This window comes from Pinus tabuliformis, chromosome Q (assembly GCF_031772625.1).
Source record: "Pinus tabuliformis cultivar Carrire ecotype Pingquan chromosome Q, CPIR1, whole genome shotgun sequence".
In the NCBI taxonomy this organism is placed as follows: domain Eukaryota; kingdom Viridiplantae; phylum Streptophyta; class Pinopsida; order Pinales; family Pinaceae; genus Pinus; species Pinus tabuliformis.
The window spans coordinates 368,394,851-368,416,230 of NC_142296.1; the positions used below are offsets into that span (position 1 = coordinate 368,394,851).

The 21,380-nt window shown below is 36.6% G+C and overlaps 1 long non-coding RNA gene across 1 annotated transcript in view; it reads left to right on the forward strand.

Annotated features, from left to right (window-relative positions):
• Positions 1–10,946, forward strand: part of LOC149219704 (uncharacterized) — an 86,295-nt gene extending 75,349 nt beyond the window's left edge. The window contains exons 3-4 of the long non-coding RNA XR_016249252.1: positions 9,082–9,351; positions 9,655–10,946. This is a non-coding gene — a long non-coding RNA (uncharacterized LOC149219704). The remainder of the gene's footprint in view (positions 1–9,081; positions 9,352–9,654) is intronic.
• Positions 10,947–21,380: the final 10,434 nt, after the last annotated feature.

The window sequence follows — 21,380 nt, forward strand, 5'->3', positions numbered from 1 at the left end:
TTCTAAATCCTAGCACACTTGTGGCTCCTATTTCTTAGGACATAATTCTTGCGCTCCACAATCAAGGCTCTCTCACAAACTCGTGAGCTCTGTTTTGTCACAAACCTTTGTGCACAAAACAATTGTGATTTACTTGTGTCTTTGTCCTCTCTTTATAGGTGAACTTCGATCCATGCAAGGAGGCCCAACTTAATTTAGAACTTGAGCTCTGATAGTGAGTTAATTGAGAGTGTTACTCGCTCTCCTTCCAATCATCACTGGAGTTGTTAACTCGTGCTCTCTCCAATCAACACTGGAGATCTAACTCGCTCTTCCTTCAATCAAGATTGAAGACTAACTCGCTCTAACTGAATTGCTAACTGCCACCTTGTTCTGTAGTCAAACTGATGAAGACTCCACTTAACTGAAGCTCCAACTCTATGCATGCTAACTTGATGATTATTCCAGTAAATTGGAAATAACTCATCTTAACTGAAGTCTAACTCACGAGGACAACTCGAGGTCTTCACTAACTAAGGCACAAGCTAGAAGATCTTGCTCGCTACATTTTCAACATATAGAACGAGAGGAACAAAACCCATGTCCTAGTTTCTCCAAATTCCCAAGGGCATTAGAGTTCTAATTGTGCATGGTGATGTGGCAATGTTGGGCAAGATATGAAGATTTCTAAAGATACCTAGTTTAGATCGAGGCTGGTTTCAACATTCTCAGGTGCTAGAATTGTTAGAAAGTCAAGGGTGTTGGAGATTCAACTTCCATGTGGCTAAGTCGAATTACTAAAGGGAAAAGTCAAGTAAAAAATAGCTGTTGGTGCAATCAACTAACTGTTGGTGAAGTCAACTAACTGTTAGAGAGTTTAATTAGTCATTGGAGACTCGATGGACCAATTAGTTGAGCGATGGACCATGATCAAAGGTAATTTTGAGCTAAATTGTGGAAATTTGTCCAAATTAACCCCCTAGTGTGTGAATTAAAAATTATAGTAATATTTTATGGATTAATTTATTAAGTCTCCAACATGTGGACGACTAGTAAATATTTTATTTGGGAAGAGTCAAACTTGCCGTTAGTTCTTTGTTATAATTTTTTCTATATAAGGCTAGCCTCTCCTTATTTGTAAATCATTGTTGTTCACATGAGACAAGTGCTATCTAATAAAAAGAGTTCATCTATTTTGCAAACCTTTGTACGTTTTGTATAATTGTCGAGTGGTTTTTGCTAATGTTAGTTTTCTTGTTATTGCTATTAGGCATCATTTTTATCTGATTTCATCTTCCTAATGATTAAATTTATCTTAAGACTAATGTTCTTTTCCATTGAGGAGCTAATACACTACGTGGAAGCAAGCAACTAGGGTTCCCCACTTGTTTGTTTTGGTTTTGCGGGTGAATCAGTCTGTGGATTTTAAACTACTTAGAAAGGGGGCTTTACTATTCCAAGATTTCTATTTTGCTGCACATAGAGAACAAAGGTTGGAGACATCACTGTTGAGAAATCCTTAGGGCAACATAGTTATGGTTTTATTAATTTGATTTCTCTTTCTTTGACACTTTCTTGTGATGTTTCTTATTAATTCTTCTTTGCAATTATTGTATTCTTATCATCAAGACAAATGCCAAACAATAAAGATCACAAACACCGAAGAGGACTCAAGATGTAGGCACTCAGCCAAGGCAAAACTTCTCTCCTAGGGGAAAACTCAAAAAGCTCTTCTTCTCTTCTTTAGAATCAAATCAAATGAGACAACCTAGACCCTTTGACGAAGATAGACTTCTATCCATCAAGTTAGCCTCTCATGTAGACAAGTTAAACTTTAGTCAAATTCTTCACAATTCAACATGAGCCAGCTTCTTCAATATAGATCAACATATGACTCGGCCCTCTCTGCAATTCTGATTTTCGACCTTGCAAATTATTTTAGCCTTCTTCACACGAGTGGCAGTAAACTAGAGAATTTTCGGTCTTCATTATTGCTAGATAAAAGTTTCCTTCTTCCTTGCTAGCCTTGTCTCTTCCTTCTCCATCCTTCACATTTTCTTCTCATACTTGACAACTACAGATCGAATCTTGAATGATCAATACTCCAATAGCTTGAGTGCCCTTGCTAATATATAGTCTTCAAGTGGGACGACATTCCTTCATTGAGGTCGACTTGGTAGGAGGCTAGGCCGACTTGATGGAGGGACAAGACACATTTTAACATAAAAATATTTTTCTTTCTTGACATAAATATCCCAAGAAGGGTCTAGAATATAATGATTTATGACTCAACCCTAGAAGCCTTCAATGGAGGCTTGACCTAGAAACAAAAAACATAGAACATGAAACCCATGCTCATAAAAATAAAATTCTCTTATAATAATTTTTCTTTTCTTTCTTTTTGACAAGTACATTACATCATGACTCAAGTACAATTATGATGACCAATACTAGTTACATTTCTCAACATTCCCTCTTAACTAAGGAGGTATTCATGATTGTTCAACTAGTACAGGTTTGATCTCAATTTGAAATGTTCTTAAGAAGAGTAGAACAACATACACAACGCTTGTGATACCCTCACTGCCAAGGTATCCTCCCAACAGGGACTAAGGTGTCATCTAGGCCTTTTCCACTATAGATACCATCAGGCTACAACTCTAGTATCAATCCAATAGAATATAAATACCATCTAGGCCTCCATGCCCTGAGACCAACCCTTACAGGGATCCAGGTATCAACACTGGGTCAACACATCCACCAATCCGAGAATGCTCCTAAAACTAACTTTGGGGAAGAGATTTTGTCAACACATCAACTACTTGTTCATTTGTTGGCATGTACTGTAGCTTCACGACCCCAATCAGTATCAAACTTTCAATGTATATGTTCTTGTATGCTAGCACAATCTTTGGGGTCTTCAACTATTCTGATGCTGCTTAGGTTATCACAATATCGAAACACATATTGACGAAAGCTTCCTTCAACTTTTCCAGCAACATCAAACTCAACCTCAACACTTTTCCAATTCTTAATCATGAACACAACTTTATCAATGATGAATAACCATTTGTAGTGCTTTAACTGTTCTTCGGTCTTACTCTTTCTTCAAGGTCTTTACTATAGCTGTCACAATATGCCCTCCCTCTTAACTAGGGAGTTATACACTTTCTTTATCTAAGCTTCTTTTCTTCTAGGGTACAAATCCATTAACAACTCAGCCACACAGGCTTTATCATCATATCATCGGAGAACTTCAACCTTCCGGAAGATCATTCCTTTTATCCTCACATGGAAACAAGGTCATTTATTAATCAACAATGTATACTTCAATGCTATCACGATTCTTATAGCTCCCTCTTTCCATCATGCTCATCATCATTATGTTATCATCAAATATGAGGCATCTTCAACATCTTGAAGACTATGTACTTGTGAATCTTCAGTAGCAAGTACAACCAAGCATAGATACAAGGGTTTGAAATCAATTTTATGAAACTAGGGTTAGCATATTATCATAGAGAGAGTATCTAGGGTTATCAAAAACTTTGAGCAAGAACTTGAACTTTAAGTATCAAATTCTAAACCTAGATAGTAATCAAGAGAGAAGCAGTCAACTAGGGTTCCATTTTCATGTCTTAGACTTACACAACCATCTTTGCTAGGGTTTTTGTCACAAACCCTAGATTCCATCATCAAGACTAAAGCCTTAGATATCAACAATTTAATCATAGCGAAAGCATTATTACATATAGGGTTTCATTATCATGCCCTAGAAACTTATATCAATCTCTACTAGGGTTTTGTTGTAAACCCTAGACACAAACATCAAAGTTTTAATGTTAGATATACAATAGCTGGACCAAGCTACGGATTCAATCAAACAGAAGCATATTTACCTAGGGTTTCGCTCCTAGGATTTTATATTGACTATTGGAAGGGTTTTGTCATAAACCCTAATTCATCAAACCCTACAAATCTAGGGTTTCATCATATATTCTGGATGTCAACAACAAACCCTAAAAAGCTAGGGTTTCATCATAACATCAACAAACCCTAAACATAAAAAAGGATATGGTTTTTATAGTGAACCCTAAAGGTTAGGGTTTTACCAAAGTGAACAAACGATAAATAGTATGATAAGGGTTGATTTAATCTAGAGATTAATCACCCTAACAATAAGAATCTTCATGATTCAAAACCTTACACACGAGAGAGTTAGTAATACAAAGAAAATTTAAAAAATGTTCGTACCTAGCTACAAATCATGTGGTCTTAAACATACCTTGAGTTGCTCCTTTTACAAACCTTGTAGGGTTTCCTTATTGGAGGGCTCCCTCTAAATCTAGCCACAATCTTTCCTTTTAGAATATACCTGCAATATTCATTGACAAGCACAACCAAAATAAAATATACAAGTACAAGAGTGAGATGATTTTCTAGGATTTCCCTTACCTTTTAGAGAATGAATTCCTAGGGATTTTGAGTACAAACCCTAACTAGCTCTAAAGAGCAATATGTCAAAACTTAGACATTATTCAATTCTATTTTCACAAAGGATTGTCATATACCTACAAACCCTAGATATCATGAGTTAAGAGAATTAGGATAAGGATTTCCATATGTTCTATCTAGGATCCATAATCCCTAGACATTAACAATCTTCAACACAATAAGAACTTACAAGTAGGCAATTAAACCCTAAAATATTTTGTAATAGATGCTATACATACCTCTGTCTTTTATGATTGAAAGATTGATGTTCCATAGAGCTTATTGCTTTCCTTGCAAACTGAAGACATATCGTTAGATGATCAAGACATAAAGAACAAAAACAATACTTACTAGACCTTGATGAAATCTTCAAGGCTTTTTCCACATGTTGCTGAAAGACGATCAAACAAGTTCTTCTCACTGTTGTAGACTGCTTCCTTCTTTGAGACAGAGATACTAAGTTTGCTTAACGAGGTCTTCCTTTCTTCAATGATAGACTACGGACTTGATTCTTTCTTCACTGTCTTTGACAATAAGGCTGGTCCTTTTGCCAAAAGAATGGGGACTTGATCTCGTGAGATAGAAAGGCTGCTACAGACCTTATCAAAGATTGATGTATACTTCTTTCTAGGAAATTTATTCTGCTAATAAAAGTCGGCTTCAATGTCACTGATAAATCTTGGTCTTTATATATATATATATATGCTCGCATTCTAGTACAGGAGACTCGACTTCTTCTATTCCCTTACATATATGCACAGGTCTTCGTCCTTTTCCCACAGGGATCTTGGTTCCTTTTTAAAGATTAAAGTGACTTTAGATTGATCCTTGGAATTACTAATTTTTGTTATCCAGAGATCCTGGCAATTTCAGATCTCTGAGATGGCTTGGAAATCGGATTTCTGAGGTCAATTCATACCCAATACTTCAGGCACAGACCTTCGCTTTATCCTCCAGAGATCTCGGCTTGGTTAAGGCTTATAGATTAGCCTTCTGGGATCCCTAATTGATGCTTCACGACTCCCTTTATTACTTTGTTTTCTAGTTCATGCATGCGTACGAACTACTGAGTTTTTGTCTTATAATCAAGTCCAGAAATGAGTTATTTTAATTTGGTCCTCCTTCTAGGTGGCTCAGTCTTGAGGGCTGGACATGAAACTCTTCTCTTTCCAATCAACAGTGATCTTATAGCTGCCTCTTATGCCACTGACCTTAGCTTTGATACCATGTTGAGAAATCCTTAGGGAAGCATAGTTAGGGTTTTATTAATCTGATTTCTCTTTCTTTGACACTTTCTTGTGATGTTTCTTATTAATTCTTCTTTGCAATTATTGTATTCTTATCATCAAGACAATTGCCAAACAATGAAGATCACAAACACTAAAAAGGAAACAAGATGTAGGCCAGGGCAAAACCCCTTTCCTAGGGAAAAACCCAAAAAATTCTTCTTTTCTTCTTTAGAATCAAATCAAATGAGACAACCTAGACCCTTTGACCAAGACAGACTTCCTTCCATCCATCAAGTCAGCCCCTCATGTAGACATGTCAAACTTTAGTCAAATTCTTCACAATTCAGCATGAGTCAGCTTCTTCGGTATAGATCAACATTTGTCTCGGCCCTCTCTGCAATTCTGATTTTCGACCCTGCAAATTACTTCAGCGTTCTTCACATGTGTGGCAGTAAAATAGAGAATTTTTGGTCTTCTTTATTGCTAGATAAAAGTTTCCTTCTTCCTTGCTAGCCTTGTCTCTTCCTTCAGCCTTCACATTTTCTTCTCTTGAATTGACAACTGCAGATCGAATCTTGAATGATCAATACTCCAATAGGTCGAGTGCCCTTGCTAACCTATAGTCTTTAAGTGGGACGACATTGAGGCCAACTTGGTAGGAGGCTAGGCCGACTTGATGGAGGAGGAGGGACAAGAAGTTTAACATAAAAATATTTTTCTTTCTTGACATAAATAGCCCAAGAAGGGTCTAGAATACAATGACTTATGATTCAATCCTAGAAGCCTTCAATGGAGGCTTGACCTAGAAATAAAATACAGAGCGTGAAACCCATGCTCATAAAAATAATTTTTTTATTTTATAATAACTTTTATTTTCTTTCTTTTTGACAAATACATTACATCATGACTCAAGTACAATTATGAAGACTGATACTAGTTACATTTCTCAACAATCACAAAGAGAGGGCCACTCCTAAGAAAGATTGAAAGTTGCAGGGTGAATTAAGCTATAATGGGGGCATTTTACAGTGGGGGTAATAGCTTATTCAATTCCCTACAATTTTTTGTTCTGCATGTCAAATATGGGCTAGATCTTTTTTTAGCGCTGAGGAAGTATTTTGTGATAAGGACATGGCATAGATGTGCAGTTAACTGCAATGTCTTGGACTCTGGGGTTTTGTAGATGCCTTAGATCTGTTTCAATTAGTATATTTATTAGGATTGCATTGGAAATTATGTGTCAGCTAGTTGAAGAGAATGAACCAACAATCTTCAACTATTCATCTATTCAAAGGGATTAGGTGTAGAGTATGTGTTATTCACCACCAATTTCTGCTGGGTAAGGTTCTGTGGGTAGATTGGATTGCCTGTTGAGGGAGGTTGTTTCTGTTAAAATCAGTTTTGTATTAATGTATTTTTGAGTGCAGTGTCGTTAATCTTTTGGGTGTACTTAGATCTGTATTAAAATATTCTGTGATGCATATTTTTCTTGAAATTGGCAACATAGGGATCCCATTGTTGAACCTCTACTATTTAAATACTGTTTCTTTACAATAGAGTTTCTGCTATTTTTTTGGTTTAATCTTTCTATATGATGATTTGGCCAACAGATTGGCCAACATTGTAAAAGAATAGAAGCTTATTAATATTAGTGTTCTCTCGTTGCCAGCATAATCACAGTTACAAGAAACATTAAATTTTCAATCTTTTGCCCTTTGCATATGCATAGGTAAATTAAGTGTGGCATCCGATTTTCAATTAAACAGGCGAGTTAGAGCCCAATAAGTCATTTATGATTAAAAAAATCCATACATCCTATTGGATTTCCTAACAACAAAACTCCTGGTATTGACCAAGAACGAAGAGAGTATGTACACTAAAAATAAATGTTCGTTGGTGATGTAAGAAGCAGGTAGAATATATCACTGTGTATTTGGTGGTTTGAGATGGATGTTTCTCTTTTCTGTAAAGCATTGCCCTCTAGGCAAAGTAATTGCTATTAAATAACTGGCTAAGAATCTTCAAAATTCAAGTCCCAAAACCTGAGAGCTTTGCCCTACTACAATAATGTTCAAAGGCCATTCAGCCTCTATTACATTGCCATAAATTTCATTAGTTTTCCCATTTTGCTTCATTTCCTCTCTCTTTGTTCATTTTAACATTTTTCATGTATTGCCGTCTCAGAGTTAGTGTCCAATGCATTCACAAGGTTGGACTAATCAGATAAGTTTAGATGGAGAACACAATGTAGCCAGAACCTGCTAGTTTTGAAGTGGTTTTGTGGTCAACCAGTTCTGGTCAGTGGCTGGCTGAGTTGGCCACTGAACTGGCCAGTTCAGCACAAAACCAATCAACTTGTTGGTTCAGGGTCCGCACTGGCCAGTCCCAATAGGCTGACTGGGTCTCATTCGCGTGGCTCAGTCACCCAAAAAAGTCTGAGAAGTGGCCCAGCTCAATTGAGCTGAGTTACTACAACTGCAACTGTTACTAAAGAATCACTGCAACTAAAGAGGAGGGTAACCATACATCAGACTATGAGGATGATACAGAATGTTTAGCAGATGCTATTTCTGATGATCTACAGTATGTGGTAATTTTTGGACTGTAGTGGCCATTTGGAGCCTCAATTTTTATGTATTTTCTTTCATCTTTAATTTAATGTATCTCAGAACTTAAATCTTCTTGTAAGTTTGCTATTTGCACCATAACATGCAATATAAACAAGGAATCTTTGTATATTTACTATCTCAAAATTTTGGATTCATTGAATATTGATATATATATAAATTAAAATTTTGTATATTATATATTTTTTATTCAATTGATTTGTTTACCAGTTCTGTGGCCTGTTCCGGTTTGAGTCTAATTTTTGGGCAAAATGGTTATGGTCATGATAACATTGGGATAAAGTGCGTCTTTCAGTGATTTATGTTCCTTGTTGTGCTCTGGGATGATCCCTCTAAAATTGGATTAAAAAAAGCTACTAGATACTTTGTTTTCCGAAGTTCTGTTTCTTTGCAATCATGGATCCTATCTTGCATGGCTGCTTTTGAATATATGGACTGGATAAGAATTTCTATGGTAAATAGGATTGAACATCCAATTGTTTTTTGAAGTTTTGATTGTTGCAACCACAGATCTTGCATGGTTGCTTTGCAATGTTTGGACTTGAGAAGAGTTGTTAGAATCAGTTAGGTCAAACATTCAGTATAGTTAATAATACTTTTAGAAGTTGTTAGATGTTTATTAAATTAAGGTCTGGTTTCATGACTTTGCACCTTAAACGTCCAGGTGCTGCCATTATTTTACTCATATTGAATAAAGAACTATGCCTTCCTGTTATATGATACATAATGCTTTTAAATGGTTTGTCTTGCAGGGTTGACATGAAAGACTGCATTTCAGAAATATCCTCAAGTTACCTCTCAAAACCACAGAATGCTTTCCAGAAAACAATGTTCATGCCAGCCTAAATCAACCAATTCCTTATTCGTTGTGGCCACAAAATGATGATGTTTGGAAGTACTAATGGATCGAAAAACGATGGATAAATTCACAATCTAAATTTGGTTGGAAAGAATTGGATGAAGCCCTTCATTAAAAGTAGTTACCATGACATAAAAGTCACCATGAAATGCTTGTCAACATGGTAAGTTTGTCAAATTTGATCGTGCTAAGTAGAAGAAATCCTTAAATGCAATTTATATTATGGATCCAAAGGGAAATGAAATTGGCCTTGGCGTAAGTGTGTATATCTGCTTGAAGAGAAATCTGTACATGGCTAGTCTATAAGGTAGCATAGTTTACTGAATACATCCTTGACGATGTCATGAGTTGATTTGTGATTAGTTAACGATGTATCATAGTTTATTGAATACATCCTTGAAGATGTCAGTGTTGATTCAATGCTGTATTATGCCTTCTAATTAAATTTGTGTTTTGTGGATGATAGAGGGATTATCTATTCTTACTGCAGGGGGCATTTCTTGTATTTCACGAGTCCCATCTTCCATCAGTGAAAAATTGAAACTAAGGCCGTTGGGCTTTTGTGACATCATCTTGTCAGTTATCCCTAAGCGATCTAAGTTTCTCAAGCAAAAGGCCACGGACACTCAGGACTATCGTTGGGCCCATTGGGGAACCATCAAAGAATTATCTACATAAGGTAAAATTTCAAATACAATTATCAGCCTTGAATATGAGAAGAAGAATTTCAAATGCTGATGAACGTCCTTCTGGACGAGAAGAACAAAGGACAGACACAACAGAACTAGCAACGTTCTGCTAGCTGCACAGACTGATGGGTGGCATACTATTTCCTGATAGAAGTTCAATGTGGTGTTTGTATGTGCACTCAACAGTTGAGAATTCAATTTCCTACAGATTTGCAATATAATTATGGATTCAAATTTTTGGTTTTGCTTCCCTGTTAGAACAAGCAACAAGTTGCAGTAGTTGGAGTAAGCAAAAGGAGGATTACCACAATTTTAGGATGGCCACAATTTTAGGATGGAGTACGCACTTCGGAAATATTGGTAAATGGTAAATTTCTAGAGGAGCAGTGACACTTACGGGCATGCTAGCATTCACCATATGCACAGGGTTTGGAGGGTTATTCTAAAGTAAAGTGAATTTCTTACAGGTTTGATATAATTATGTGGCAACCTTTGGGTTCTTCTTCTTGCTGGGATATTCACCTACTATAGGTTGAAGTGTGCATGTTGGACAATCTTCATAAATTTAAGAAGAATGATGGTATCTTTGTTTAAATCCCACCATATACACATCCACTTACAGAAAGAGTAAAGCAGACGGATTTTATATATTTTCTTAAGCCATGTGACAATGTATGTATCCCATGAGGGAAGTTTATATCCTTGCTCTAGCTTCAGTGTTCTTGAAATCATCAATTTCTCCTAGTGGTCTTTAACCTGTCTGTTTGATCTTTGAAATCAAGTCTGCCGTAATAGTTTATTTCCTTACGAAAGCTATTTGGTATTTAACTTATCATGCAAGCAAGCTGATCTGAATCAAGTTATAGCTGTATGAGTCTAATATGGCCAGGTCATTTAGTGGATAAGGTCATTTTAAATAAGATGGTATTTTCTGGGAACTGTAATCATTAGGTCTGCACTTGTCTCTTGTATGGCAAGTTTTAGCATCCAGATTTAGTCTGGTTTTGTAACATCAGCACAGTAACATTTTTAAGAAGTTTGTAAAGGTGGTAGACCAAAATTCTGGCAATATTGTCTACTTGAAACGATACCAAAACAGATGGTAGAAGCGTTAAAATTACATGTGATTCTCTTATAGGAAATGTGCCTAAATCTGTTTAAAATTAATGGAATTTCATGATGTGGCTTCTGTCTATGCCATGGCGTACATGTGTTGTCATAATCCTTATGTAAAGTGATAGCGAAAAATGAGCTGCTGTCCTTGATTTTTGGAAGTCTTATGAGCCATTAAACATATGCAACAAGTATAAATTTTTTAAGGTGATTTTTTAGATTTATGGCCTGCAATCATTTTTCGTTTTAAGTCAGCGTAGGTTAGGTGCCATCAACAGGCTTGACATGGGAGTGTTCCTTTATCCACTTTGTTAAATAAATTGCGACTGGATTTGCCGTCTCATGTAGCTTCTATTCCTTTATGACTGTCTATGCGTGCATGTTGTTTTTAGAACTAAATTAACAAATGTGATATGCTCTTGAAATTGATGCAGGGATCTTATACTGCTCTTGGAAAATTATTTCAGATTCTTTGATGCATGGATGACAGGAGATCATTCGTGTTTCTTCCTTGGCTTTGTCAAGACTTATCCCTTTTATGGGTGTATAAATCTCTGAGATTTTACCCTCATATAGTGCATTTGCTTTGTGTTATCTCGTTAAGATTATTTCCGGGTGTACTCATAGTTGTGGGCTCCTTGCCAAGAAAATAAGGGCAAGCCATTGTTGAACAGTGTGATGAATCATTTGCAGAAACACCTCTATACAGATATATTTGATCATGAAATAAATTTCATAGCACATACAAAGAATGGACATGTGTTAAGAATTAGATTGTACATACTGGAGCTTTGAAATAATTTGTACATGCTAGTTAAAATTTTCAATATCGTTGACACATTGAAACCCCAGAGGTTTATACATATGCAGTCATAAATGTGAGATAATCTGTATAAGGTTGTATTGGTATTTTCAACAGCGTGTAACTTAATAAATTGAGATTTTGGAGTTATTACCGGTTGAAAGTTATTATTGCATTTTTTAAGGATATCTTACTATTGAGTTTATTGTTATTGGCATTGAACCAAAATAATGGTTGAGCTTTTAACAATGTATGAATCAACCTGGCCCATAGTTAGGGGAGAATGTTGCCGGCTTGGCCTTGTATATCATCACCTCGAGGACTGGAAGATGGAATACTAACAAAAGCTAAATTGCAGTCTTAACCCCATGGATTGCAGCTACTTGATCTTCCATTCAACAAACCACAAGAATCTCCTGAAATAATCATTATAACAAGATGATGAATCATTTATGACTATCTGCTTTGTAATCATATGCTCTTGAATTGAATGCCCTTGTCGAAGGTAAGTCATGTCGTACCTTCAATTGATTTCCTCGTATATAGTGTTAAAAAATGCACCTTGAATACAGGGATGGAAAACTGTACTATAAAGCAATTTAAAAATGTCTCGCAAAATGTTAAAAATAAAGACACATTATGACAATATTGGAGAGAGAATTTGTTATATTTTGGGTAGGAATATGGACTACAGGCATCTCTTTCCTGTTGGAATGTAGAGCTGCTTGCATTTTATGGATGATCGCAAATGGATCAATGAAGAGGATTCATAGATCCACCATGAATAGGAGCAATATTGATAACCTGGACATAAGAGAGAAATGACATTAATGTAAACCAACTGTTAATTTATGCCATTATTGGCACTTCAAAACAGCATCTAAAACAATAAAATCTCACTTTCTGCTTGGGTGAAATCCCACTCAAGTAATTTGTGATCACTGGTTATGAACATTAGAGGTGTTCGTTTTTAATTTCAAAACTAGGATGGATCAGTAACACATTTGAGTAATTTGGGCAATGTGGGTATCAAATCTTCCGGCTGCCACTATAACACCAAGATTATATGCAACAGCCCACAAGCCAGACATACCAATAACTTGTGACTTGGCAAGAGCCAAGATGTCATGTGGGTGGGGGAGCTTACTCTTCAAGCCATGTCTTCTAGACTTTAGGATTGAATTCTGACAAGTTTTGTATATCATACAAAACCAGAAGCTGAGAATTCAAGTGAGAAGTGTTACTTTGTTGTTACACTCCACTCTCTGCACCAAAAAAGTTGGCGAAGACAAATATGAAGTGTGGAGATAGATCATGTTGAAATGCACAAGGAAGAGTTTTACTCTCCACTCCTTGCATCACTAAATGGTGGAGAAGGCAACCCCTAAACATGATGAAATGCACAAGGAACTCACTGAATGGTGGGGGCAACACCCAATGCAAAGGTGGAGCCAGGTAACATGTAAAAGAAAAGAGTTACCTCTCCTTTGCATCACAAAGTGACAGTAGGCCCTAGGTCATGCAGGATGTGGAGTAGACAATAAATGAGAGGTGCATAGACACCATTCCACCCTTACCCCTCACATCAAAGAGAAATGAAGAAAAAAGTTGCTACAGGGGGATGGGACCCGGTGCCAATGAGTGATTGACATGTCTCATGAAAGAAATGAGCTTGAGGTTGAGAAATTTTGGAAGGAACTATTATTGTCAAGCATGACTAGCTAGTTGATGGGTATTCTCCTAGAGATGATGGCACCAATGCAACAAGATTGTGTAGCCTCTAGGCCCATTTTTATGTATTTGCCTTGTACATAGTGGACACTTGAATGCCGTTATAACCCCATTAAGACACACCAATGATGCTTTGTGTAACATAACTTAGAATAAGTCATTTTTCTTGGTGGAGGAAAGCTCAAAGAGGGATGCTAGGTTGAAATTGTCATTAATTCTTGGTAAACGTTTGGCCTTCTAGAAAAAGAGGAGATAAATAGACATATAAATGTGGGTTTAGGATTTTTTATGGTTCATGATTGATGTTGGTTCTCCTTTGTCAAAAGAATGATTAAATGGGGATGTCAAAGATGTATTTTCAATGATATAAGGATTGGTGTTGGAGAAAATGAAAACCAACACCACATAATGATTTGGCTCTTATATTTTTTCCACATTAGTATCATGATTTTGTGAAGGGGAAGAGTGGATAGCCTCTTAATGTCTTTGACAAAGAGAGGATAAAATACCCATCTTAAAGGGAGAGTTCAATGATTTGGAGAGGGAGTTCAATTTGGTGCAAAGAAAAATGAAGAGGACTACTAGAACATGTTCCAGATGGAGTGGATCCATAATAGAGGAGAGGATATCCTTGCTAGTTGAAATACATAGCAAGAGAGCGTTTGCTAGGTAGTTGTAGAGTAAAGAAGGAAAGTATTCAATTATCCATGCTACAAGGTGATTGCTCTTTAAAGAGCTCTTTTTGCAAATTGCATAGAGAATACTCCTTTGAGAAAATAAGAGCAGTCTTTAATTATTTGGCTTGGTTTGAAAGCCCAAAGAGAAGGGCTTAGAAACATACTTGTCAAAGCTCTAGCTAAACTGTTGAAGAAGGGTGCTAAGTCTCAAATAATAGAACATAGTAAGCATTTGTAGCTACAATAGCTAGTTTGGAGTCCATTACACATCAAAGCTATTTGAGAGCTCTTTGAACCTTGAATTGAGTCATTGGCTCAAGAGTAGAATTATACATTGGGATACCTAAGAGAATTGACACTAAGCACGTTCCTAATTGCAATGACAAAACACTTTTTTTTTCCTATTCTAAAAAACGACACTATCACCATGGCGCCTTCAAGCAAGTTCCCATCAACATGCACTGTTGCCATCATCATCATCAAGTTTGGATAAACTATCTTCATCATCCAATTCTAAAGTCATTCTCTCATACTCATGATTCTTGCTCAAGTACCTAGTGAAAATATTTAGCTGAGTTGTTGAAGAAGGGTGCCAAGTCTTAAATAATAGAACAAAGGAAGTATCTGTAGCTATAATAACTAGTTTGGAGTCCATTACATAGAAGCAAAGCTATTTGAACCTTGAATTGAGCCATTGGCACAAGAGTAGAATTGTACGTTGGGATATCCAAGACAATTTAGACATCATATTGGTATAAGAGCGATGTATCCTCTTGCCATCAATGATCACACGTTGAACTGCCTTTATGCACATGCCTAATTGCAGTGAAAAACAAACATTTTTCTCCTAGCCTAAAAAACAACACTATCACCATGGCACCTTCAAGTAGGTTGCCATCATCATGAACTATTGCCACCATCTTCATTAAGATTGGATAAACTATCTTCATCATCCAATTCTAAAATTATTCTCTCATACTCATGATTCTTGCTCTAGTACCTAGAGAAAATATTAAAATCGTTATCCTTTGGCTCATTGAAACTTCCATTTTGAGTATTAGGGCAATTGAGTTCCTAGCAAGTTTTGTGGGACCCATTATGCCTCACCAAACACTAACACAACACACTCCACTACATGGTCATCAATGTGTTCACTAGGTGCACCTTTGCGCCACTCTATCTCCATGATTGCACATTGAATGAACACTTCACCATTTTTGGTTCAATGAAATCTTTTGAATCACTTGATTGAACCCTTCATTTTTGCTAAAATGAATGTTTTGTTCCACTTAGGTATTCACGAGTTACAAAACTATTTCCATAGTGGAAAAAGCCTTTGCCTCATTCTTCATATTATGTTATTTTTTCTTCCAAGATTTGTGTTAACACCTCATCTGCCATGTGGGGGGTTGCCTTTCTAAAATGAGCTTTGAGTCGTTATTTGTTAGTTATGCAAAGCATGGTCAACACTTTGAAAATCTTCCCCAATCCCTTTACTCTTTTCATATTCATTTTGTGGAAGTGCAATTAACAAGTCCTTAGATTCCATCTAAGGTTCATCTATTTATGACTCAACAATCCTTTCTTCAACTTTTTCACCAATCTACAATTGAGGGCTTTGTTTGCTAAGTATTTCCACATATTGATTCGATCCCATGGTTGGGCCATTTTCCAACAAAAGACTTGGATCCTATTTTACTGCCAATTCTGTGTTCTCCTCAACATCGTAGGTCACACCTTAGCAAATATATTCAACAAGAGCCCTTGCATTCATTGTTAATGCAAGTTTCTCCTTACCACCATTGTTGCTTTGGATCTTGCTTTTAACCTTCTTAATCACTTGATTTTCCTTAAAGCCAACTCTATCAAAGCTTCCATATTTGTTAACCTACTCTCCATGGTGATAATGTTAGCTTGCTCACCCAAAGTTTCCCGGTTAGAGCTAACATTATTGTTTCTCTTCAATAGTAGTTAGGTATGTCCCACCACTCCTTGCTTTGGTGCAACAACACAAGGTCTATTAGTTGGTTTGCTTGTTGCTTACATTAAGTTATTTGATTGTTGACATTTGTGGCATTAATTCCAAATTCTGTCTTGTCACCATTGGCATAATATAAGACGATCCATAAAAGAATTCCAAATTATTCATGTAGGGGATTGCTGCTATGTTGGCATGACTGTGTCCCAAAATGACCATGTGCTTGTCCAAAGGAATCATTATGGCAAATCTAATGTACCAATCCACTGTCCAACTTTTAGTGGAATTTGACAATCTACTCTTGCAATTGTGTTCACATTTGAGTTAACATCGTTGAAGGAGTTTCTGTTACACTTAACCTTGCAATGAAGACACTTAGCATCTCATTCAATTATAACAATGAGTTGCACTTAGTGTCGGTTAAAGCCACCACCTTTAACCCACTCATATTCATGTTCACAAAGCGAAGGTCATTTAATATGCCTCAGCTCCACAACACACTATCTTGACCTTTAGTCAAAGCACTTACCAACACACTCAAAGTGGCCATGCTAGTCCTTAAACTCTATGGCACATGGTTTTCTTCCATGGTTGCTAGCTTCTCCTTCAATGAGTATTGACTTTAACATAACGATTTTGGATACAAAGAGACCATGAAACATTGCCTTCTTGTTGTAATGTTACCGTCGACAACATCATTCTTTATTCTTGTGAAAGACACTTTTAAAGGCTACATCCTTGTCTTGCCCCTAGAGCTGCTGGACTTTTTCGTTTTGGCATTCTTAGGGAGTGTGATTCTAACTTACTTCAAACTATCAGAATGTGATAATTATTTCCTATTGATTTTGTGTACATGTCTATTGCATTTTGTAAACTTAGACCAAGTTATTCCTCAATAACTCACTATATTGTATTTTTTTTTGATCTCACATGTATTATGGGAATTGTTCTTCTTTCACTCTCTCATATATAATTGAAGCGAAGGAGGCTCTATTGAGTGTGCAAGGGAAATGTAGTGAGCTCTAATGCGTATGTGGGGGTGGAGCCTTGTATGATTGGGTAATTTACTTGGAGAATATGAGAGCACCTTTGTGGATGATTTCTCACATTGAAGTTTTATTTACCATGTAATTCTTTGTCTCTCCCTTATTTTGTCTTGCATTGTTTATGTAGTGGTCTTTTGATTCTTTCGTATGAGATTAGAATGTGTATATCTTTGTTGTATGTTAATGCATATTTATCAAATCTAACATGCTCTCTAAGTGGGTGACCAAGTTGTATTTCCTTTTTCCATGAGACTTTAGCAAATCCATGCTTTTGGGCTCTTCTAGATTTTCATTCATATCTAGATTGTTGAAGGAAATGTAAATAGGCTAGGTCTTCATAAATGTAATTTTGATATTTGTACTTATTCAAGAAAAGAGAAATTATTTTAGTATTATTTGTCAATGAGTTTCTTTCTCATTGAAAATAGGTCAAGCACATTTGAAGTGCTTCTAGAGAGTCAAAGTCAAAATGAAATTATGATAAGACCCTTTGAGGGCATGTTATATCATGTATGTCATCATACAAGGTCATGGGAACACCTCCAAGCATTGTCAAATCCTCTCCTAGCACCAACAAATTATAAAAGCAGCAAAACAATGAATAAAAATGAATTATAGAGCAAACTGCCATGTCAACCTAAAGGACAATCAAGTCGGCCTAAAGAAGAGGGACATACCTCTATTTAAAGAGGCTATCCACTCCTCATTCAACGCATATCTTGTGCTCTGAAATATGCAAGCAAGAGAGAACAAGGAGGACGAAGAAAAGTCAAGAAAAAGGTCTACAAGGACAACGAAGCAAGGAGGAACAACGAAGGTTAAAAGGGATTGTTTCTAGGGTTCACACAATCACACATGGGAAGGAATGAAGAACTGCCTACGGTCATTACAATAGGGAATTACAGTGGCAAAATATCTCTGTTCTTGGCTAATAAACAAGGCCTATAAGGCCTCCCCATCCAACGAAGGAAAAGATGGAAACTATAATAGGATTGTGTTAGGGTTTCTGTCCACACATGCGGAGATTTCAGAAGTGAACTGTTGCAGATTTGACAGTAGATGAAGGCAACATATTGAGAGACCTCATTTGGATGTACAACTAGGTCTACAAGGTCTATAAGGAAAGCTCTCCCTATAGCAAAGTAAATAAGCCCAAATGTTCTAGGGTTTCTCCTAAGAAGAAGAAAAGTCTGACTTGGACAAGCAGCAGAAGAAGGACAAAGTACTAAGGAGAAAAGTCCCAGAAGGAAGAGGTCCATGTGCCGGAAGTTATAGTGTAGAAAGAGGAATGATTTGACTCATGCTTGGAGGATATCCTAGTCAAGGGTCCTAGGGTTTGGTAGTTGTTCAAATAAGAAGCTTCAATAAGAGAAAACTTACAAAGGGTTTTTCTCTCAAGAGTGGAGAGGTTTTGTCCTTGGCAGAGAGCCAAACTTTGTGTTCTTGTTATTTTGTTTTTTTGTTTGATGAAGTACACACATAAGCATTAATAATAATAAGAAGTATAAGTTAACAAAAAAAGTAAAAAGACTCCACAAATTGTTATCAAGTAATGAAGAATCATCACAACACTATTTTGCCCTAGATTCTTCAACATGGTATCAGAGCGTAGGTGACACATCAAGGAAAGGGCAACTCAAGAACACTCATCAAAAGAAGCATCTACAAAGTTGAAGCATCAAGCATAAAAGTATCAACCACTTTAAGGACAAGAAGGGTCTACAATCCATCATTCACCAAGGAGGTCTACAAAGCTAGAAGAAGAGCCTTACATAAAGGCACCTACAAAGAAGAGCAGATTGAAGCAGGACCTACATCAAGCTACAAGTCTTCAAGAAAACCTCATCATCAAGTCAGTGCACTTGAAGAAGGAAACTTGAAGAACATCAAGATCCAGGGAAGACAAGCCATCAAGCCTTCAAGGAGGAAGCAATTCCATTACATCTCAAAATCTATCAAATACATGTCCCCTTCTGAATATACATCAATTTCTTTTTGCAGAAAGCAATAAATTGGTAGGTACCAATAACTTTCTTGCATGGAATAAGAGGACTAATCTACTACTCAAGGAGAATGAACTCCTAGAGCATGTCAAAGGTAATATCACTATCCCTGCTAGGGAGCAGACTCAAGTCTTAACCAAGTACAGTGAGGATGACAAGAGCTCAAAGGATTATGATAGAATCAATCAAAGACTCTCTCATTCCTTATGTCTTCAAGTTTGAGACATCGAAAGAAATCTATGATAAGCTAGTAGAGCTATTCTCGGTATCCATAATTGGAGAAGTAATATCTCTGAGGAATGAATTATACAAGATGAAGATAACAAAGGAAGGAATAGCTCCCTATGTCATGAAAATATCTGAAATGAGATATCAACTTCAAGAGCTTGGGAAGTCATGTTTGACAGAGAGACGACAACTATAGTACTCAATGCTCTATTTGAGGAGTGGGGAAACTTCACATCAATCATATATGCCAAGAAGGAACAACCACTCTAAGTAAAATGTGGTCTTTATGCAGAACAAAGGAAACCAGGCTCAAGGAAAAAGAAGACGTGGGAACAAAGGAGTAAGCATTTACTACCATGGCCAAAAGAAAGGGTAAATTTGGCAAGTTTGGTCCACGAAGAACAAACAACAAAGACATGTCCAAGATCCAATTTTTTGGATGCCAATAGTATGGACAGTACAAAAGGAATTGTCCTAAGCTTAAGAAGGACAAGAATAACAAAAGGAAGAGGGAAGAAGCTCACGTAACTCAAGAGATGAAAGAAAAGGAAAGAAGCAAAAGAAGGAAGATCATCTGGATCTCTACTATGACTAGGCAAAACTCTTTACTTCTAGACTTCTTTCAAAGTTTTGAGCAGAATAGGAGCATGTAGGATTAAATTAAATTGCATGGCTAGAATTACCCTCTAGAATCTAGCAACGTGATGTACATAGAATTCTAGACACTCATGTAGATGTAACATTTATGATAAGAACAAAAATGCATAAGTAGAAATATCTTCTAGAATATAGGAGCATGGCAGATATAACTCAAGATATTCATGTAGAAGAAGCATACCTAGTATAGGACCTCATACATGATGAAAGAAAATTGATCATGATAAGAATCTTAAAAGACCTACATCATCAAAAGAAAGGAAACATTTGCAAGGAAAAGATCTTTAAGATCCTATGATGGAATCTTCAAAAGAGGGTTCATGGACCAAAGCAGATGTCTCATTAGGAATCCCATTCATGGGATTCAAGAAAGGGATGATAAGTAGGCAAACTAAGATGAAGCAAGAAGGGCCACACTAAAGGATGATCAAAGGAGAATCAAGATGAGGTATGTATGCATCAAAGTTTAAGTCATGTTATCATTTGTATATTATTGAGTCATGTGTATAGTTATATAACATGATCAAGCATAAAAGAATCTCTTTCACCAAGAACATTCTCGAAGGCATGTACCACAATGCAATGAAGGTCAACAAAAGAATATGCTCACATAAGGAGCATAAGATTGCTGACTAAGAAGCAAGAAGAAATGCTGACAAGTACATAAAGCAAGCAATGAAGGAATTCTCTCACAAGAAGCATTAGATGGTTGACATATCTATCTGAGAAGAAGAAAATGAAGATATAGATCAAGCATGTGAGGAACACCATGATCACCAAGAATCACTATTTGACAAAATGCCTTGAAAGATATCTCCCGAAAGAAGGCAAGACAACTCTGATAAAGGAAGAAAGGACCCTTGACACCTATGAAGGCCTTCGAGATACAAAGGTTCAGGTAACTGATTCTACTCTACAAAGATGTCACGATGAAGAAGCTATCCAACAAAAGAAAAGGTAACGTTGAAGCAATATCAGGATGAAGTCATGATGGGCTACTAGGTCAAAGAATGTAACCTAGCAAGTACTATGAAGCATCCATGAGGAGAGTATTCTGAAACTTGGACAAGATGACAAAGGAGTAGCCAAGATGACAAGAAAAACCTAATAGTCACTTTCCACAAAGCAATGACATGACAAACCAAGAAGGAAAGTGATCAAGGGATGGTGCCCTACTTAGAAGAAGTTCGATCAAAGACTTCATGACGTCAAGAAAGGAAGGAGATCAAGCAGCTGAAGGACCCATGAAGAAGAAGCTGCTGATGAAG